The 6,107-nt window shown below is 43.0% G+C and overlaps 1 pseudogene; it reads right to left on the minus strand.

The window, feature by feature from the left end:
* Positions 1-357: 357 nt before the first annotated feature.
* LOC122673365 lies at positions 358-5,692 on the minus strand (annotated as a pseudogene).
* Between the last annotated feature and the right edge of the window lie 415 nt (positions 5,693-6,107).

Here is a 6,107-nt window from a genome sequence, read left to right on the forward strand (position 1 = left end):
TTAATAAGAAGTTTAACAGGATGGGATGCAATGTGCAAGGTTAACATTTATGTATTCTGTATGTTAGGTGCTCCTTGAAAGTAAAAATTGGTAATTTTTTAACTGTGGGTATCTTGGAATGGGGTTTTGGTATTTTAATTAACATGGAATTCATTTGGTGCAGACATAAAGATGCATAGAAATAGCAGAGATCCTGAGGCTGATTCTTGACCCAAATGGCACTCATATTAGAGCTGTAAAATACAAGATCTACATCTCCTAGGATGGGAGAGGGTGGGTTTTTAACCCTCGTCTCCTGCATTGGCAGGTGGACTCTACCACTGAGCCACCTGGGAAGCCCAAATTTTATTCAAGACATCATACAAAATATTCGTCTTCCTCCTCTTCTTTATCTTGATTAAACTGGAGTAATGCAATTTGTAACTTTGCAGCTACTTGTAACCAATCACATAGATTATGTTTCTCCAAATATTTTTGGTGAGATATTTCAAATACCTTTTGAAAAAAGGCAGCTCAGAAGCTACGGTAATCTCAGTTTTGCTTCTTTCGATTGCTACAGCATCTCCATTAAGATTTCCAGCTTTTCCATTCACTTTGATTCTTTCCTGAAGAAACTGCTCTAAACTGACAGCACCCATGATTCCATCTCTGACAGGATGGGCGCTATCAAGAGGAAACATCAGGACCTGCTTCTTTTCATTGCCCCTTTTGCCACAAGCTTTTTCATAGGAGCCACGGCTGCAGTGTAGGCAGATAGTGAGCTGGGTGAAGGGAGTGGGTTTAGGTTGGGTCCCTGAATTCAAGTGGCTCAGAAAATGCACAGGTGTGATGAGTGAAGAGGCCTGGCTATAAGACTGTGGGGTTAGTGGTCTGTATGGCTGAACCACACAGCTGTCAGGAGGAGGGGCCAGTGAAAAACAGCAGTCCTGTAGGTGCAGGGTGGCCCGTAGGTGTGAGCTAAAAACTTTTGTAAATTTCATCCTCACAGTTTTCAGATTGGAAATGTAAGGCTGAGATAATGACTGACCTTACTCAAGGTTGCAAAGTTATTTAGCGATAGAGTTAGGCTTCTAATTCCACTACTCTGATTTCACCCCTTCCCCTCTCCCCCTATAATTGTACCATCATCTGCCAAAGTTGTCTCTGGCACCCCACACCCATCATAGTTCTTTCCTTGCCCTCCCTTCAAATGTCCAGGGCCCTTGGATCATGTAACAGTTGGGTCTTCTGAGCTGCAAGTGGCTTGAGTGCCCCCCTCCCCCATTCTAGAGCCTTTAACAAGGATAACACGCTTCAAGTCAGGCAGTCCCAAGGTTTGCTAATTTGCAGCTCAGTGATGTCATCATGGGCCCAGGATTTTTCCATTTTTGCACTTTGCCATTTTCCCATTTTCAGTTTTTGCCCCCACAGGTGAAAAATTGCTGTGGTAGCTCCACATTTCACATCGACACAAGCACACCCAGTGATGAAAGAGACACTCTTCTGTCCCTGGCTCTCTTTCATTTAGTGAGGGAATCTTTTTTAGAAGCTCCAAGTGGATTTCCCTTCAGGTCTACATTGGCCAGACCTGGATGACTCTGGCCACCAAACCATGACTACTAATGTAAAGAGACAACCAGATTGCCTGATGGAGGTGTCCCTGCACCAATAGACAGATTTAGAAATGAGTAGGCCTGTTCTAGGTTTACAAAGTGACTAAATGCCCTACCGAAGTACTTAGGATCCAGGATACAGGAAGGAGATATGTGGCATTCAGAGGAGTCCCTTGTGATGAAGAATTATGTCACCCAAATGCCAACAATACGCCTGTTGAGAAGCCCTACCACTCAATCATGATCTGCTATGGAGTCATCGGTAAGGTAGTGGACACTGAATTAACAGGAAAGAAGGGAGGTGTGGCTACGGAGTCAGCAATCAATAGCCCCCTTCTTGTTCTTGCTCTAGTCCTGCATCACCACTTTTGGAATTCCATACAAATGTGTAAGGTCAAGTGCTCAAAGAAGGCCAGACTTCCCAGGTCTTTTGGTAATCAGTTACAATCAAATCAAAGAGAATATAATAATTATCAGGAGTTCACTTGGATGACATGCATGGGGAAACAGCTGTTATCCTTCTTGAAAATAAAAATGAAAACAAATAGTGCTTTAGTTGTCACTGGTGGGGGGGGGGGGCTTCCCAGGCATCGCTAGTGGTAAAGACCCTGCCTGCCAATTCAGGAGATGTAAGAGACTTGAGTTCAATGTCTGGATTGGGAAGATCCCTGGGAGGAAGGCATGGTAACCCACTCCAGTTGGAGTGGAGAGTCCCAGGGACAGAGGAGCCTGGCAAGCTACAGTCCATGGGGTCACAAAGAGTTGGATATGAATGAAGCCACTTAGCACGCACCCACAGGGTGGGATATAGATGGGTTTGTTTGTTTGTTTGTTTTGTTGCACGGTTGAGAGTGTTGGGGGATGGCTCACGAGCATGGCAAAATAATGCTTAAAATTCTCCAAGCCAGGCTTCAGCAAAACATGAACCGTGAACTTCCAGATGTTCAAGCTGGTTTTAGAAAAGGCAGAGGAACCAGAGATCAAATTGCCAACATCTGCTGGATAATTGAAAAAGCAAGAGAGTTCCAAAAATACATCTATTTCTGCTTTACTGACTATGCCAAAGCCTTTGACTGTGTGGATCACAATAAATTGTGGAAAATTCTGAAGGAGATGGAAATACCAGACCACCTGACCTGCCTCTTGAGAAACCTGTACACAGGTCAGGAAGCAACAGTTAGAACTAGACATGGAACAACACACTGGCTCCAAAGAGGAAAAGGACTACATCAAGCCTGTATATTGTCACCCTGCTTATTTAACTTACATGCAGAGTACATCATGAGAAACGCTGGGCTGGAGGAAGCACAAGCTGGAATCAAGATTGCAGGGAGAAATATCAATAACCTCAGATATGCAGATGACACCACTCTTATGGCAGAAAGTGAGGAAGAACTAAAGAGCCTCTTGATGAAAGTCAAAGAGGAGAGTGAAAAAGTTGTCTTAAAGCTCAACATTCAGAAAACTAAGATCATGGCATCCAGTCTCATCACTTCATGGCAAATAGATGGGGAAACAGTGGAAACAGTGGCTGACTTTATTTTTCTGGGCTCCAAAATCACTGCAGATGGTGATTGCAGCCATGAAATTAAAAGACGCTTGCTCCTTGGAAGGAAAGTTATGACCAACCTCGACAGTATATTAAAAAGCAGAGACATTACTTTGCCAACAAAGGTCTGTCTAGTCAAGGCTATGGTTTTTCCAGTGGTCATGTATGAATGTGAGAGTTGGACTATAAAAAAGGCTGAGCACTGAAGAATTGATGCTTTTGAACTGTGGTGTTGGAGAAGACTCTTGAGAGTCCCTGGACTGCAAGGAGATCCAACCAGTCCATCCTAAAGGAGATCAGCCCTAGGTGTTCATTGGAAGGATTCATGTTGAAGCTGAAACTCCAATAGTTTGGCCACCTGATGCGAAGAGCTGACTCATTTGAAAAGACCTTGATGCTGGGAAAGATTGAGGGCAGGAGAAGAAGGGGACGACAGAGGATGAGATGGTTGGATGGCATCACCGACTCAATGGACATGGGTTTGGGTGGACTCCGGGAGTTGGTGATGGACAGGGAGGCCTGGCGTACTGCGGTTCATGGGGTCGCAAACAGTCAGACACGACTGAGCGACTGAATTGAACTGAACTGAACTGAGAGATTTGGGAGGCCACCAGGAGCTGGTGAACGGCACTGATTTTCTGTCAGATACCCTGAGTATTGCGGGAGAGAATGAACAAAGGTGAGGCCTCAGCATCACTTTATGGAAAGAACTCACACTCTGAAGTCACAGAGACCTTGCTCATCAAGTCCAGACTTGCTGTGAACTCTATGTGGAAGGTTACCAAAGGTCTCTGAACCGCAATTATGAATCTTCAAAATAAGGCTAACTGATATATCTTCACCATGATTACATGGGCAGCAGAAGGCAAATGCCTAGCCCAGTGTTCAGTAAACATCAAGTGCCGTGTCTGTTGTCTGAACATGACATTGTGGTTTATTTACTTACCTTTTCTCGCTACATAGAGTTGCAAGATTAAGCAAATAAAAATACGTGTATGTGTGCGTTCTAAGTCAATTCAGTTGTCTCCACTCTTTGGGACCCTATGGACCATGGCCTACCAGGCTCCTCTGTTCATGGGATTCTCCAGGCAAGGATACTGGAGTAGGTTGCCATGCCCTCCTATACATGTCTCCCAATTAAAATACATGTCTCCCAGTTAAATTTGAAGTTCAGATAAAGAATCAATAATTTATTAGTGGAAGGATGTCCCAAGCACTTTGGGATACACCTATCTTAATAAATTATTGTTTGCCTGTCTGAACTTCAAATTTAACTGAGAGTCCTATATTTTATCTTCCAACCCTATCTCTACATTCCATCTCTTCCCTGGATTTTCTCCAGCCAGAGAATAAATAAATGAAGCCCAAATTAAATATCATTCTCTCACTCATGTATTTTAACCTTAGCGGGGACCTGGCAGACCAGTGACATCACCTTCAGCGTCTTTTGGTGAGCAAACATTCTCTAAGCTTGAAAGGAGAGGACCCTGCCTTGACAGAGTGGATCAGGTCTCAAAAGCCATGTTGGTCTTACGAACTTCGTGGTTAATCTTCTTGCAGAATGTTTTCTTTCACAGTTGGCTGTTCTGTGTCTGCATAGATCTGCAATAAATACTGTACTGCAGTGCTGAAAAGGGAGGGAAAACATTACCATCTGCATCTACAGCTTGCAAATTACAGCTTGCAATCACCTGCTATTAAATAAAGACACTTTAACAATATTTTGGGTTTTAAATTAGCAATTTACATCACAAGACTCTGAAAATACTAGTCTTTTAATACTGCAATTTTCTTTCCTTTTAACCAGGCATCAACATGTATTGAATTTTTTAAAAATGCAATACAAAGTAATGTTTATTTAAACAATAGCCGCCAATGGTATGAGGCACACAGATGGAAATCCAGTAGCTTCTCACTCAGCGGGCAGCTTCATTGGAGGACCCTGATGGGGTTGCAACTCTCTAATTTACATCATGGGGGGAATCTAAGGCATTGCCTCTTTTTTTCCCTTAAGTGCCTGGCCACACCAGGCTACATGTCGTGTAAGAAAGTAGTCTCAAGCCGGGAATTAGAGGCATTCTTTGTTTGAAGGAGACTTGAAGCAAAAAGGCTGAAAGGGAAGGAGTTCAAGTGGGAATGCTTCCCTTTGTCACTTGACATCAGGGCTGAATCGAAGGGGATTGGCATTTGTGCAGAGCACACAGGATGCAAAATGAGATGGGATTTGGAAGCATACAAAGAGAGGAAGATTAAGCAGCTTTGTGCCTCACGGACACTACATATATAGACAGAGGGTTAAATCTATATCTAAATATAGTGGTTTGTCTTCCAGTTCTTATTACTGGGACTTTATCCCCCCTTTCTCTTGAAATCTGAGTTAGGGAACAGGAAAACTCCAGGAGCAGGCACTCATTGTAAAGAGATAAGTATAAGCTTTGCAGCAGTGATTGCTGGGTTGTAAATTCCTTCACATAAACATAGAGCATTCTGGAGCATCGTACCTATTAGCTGGCAGCCTGCTTTTCTGCATGTCCCCTGCTCGTCCCTGCATTCGGCGGTTGTTGATGAGCAGCTACTTCTCAGAGCTCTCCCAGATCCAGGGTTGCTTTCAGTAGTTTTTTCTTTAATCCTAAAAAAGATACTGCTCTTGTCTGCATTGTTCATGCCTTGCCATTTTTACTTTTTATAACCCAAGACACCTGCCTAAATCTCGAATTCTTTCCTTTTCATGGTGTTCTGAATTTTGATACCCACACATGCTATGTGCTCAATAAATGTTAGTTATTATTATGATTTTTATTCATAGTAAAGGTTTAAAGCTATGTCATATTAAATTTCATTTGAAAAGGAAAGCACCTTGGAGAAAAACTTGAGATTTCAGTTCATCCCCTGGGCATTCGGCAGTGGTTGGTTTAGAGGCGTGGGCAGTGTTAGATCCTTTCTATGTTCCATTAATTATACTGTTC

This window comes from Cervus elaphus, chromosome 17, assembly GCF_910594005.1.
Source record: "Cervus elaphus chromosome 17, mCerEla1.1, whole genome shotgun sequence".
Classification (NCBI taxonomy): domain Eukaryota; kingdom Metazoa; phylum Chordata; class Mammalia; order Artiodactyla; family Cervidae; genus Cervus; species Cervus elaphus.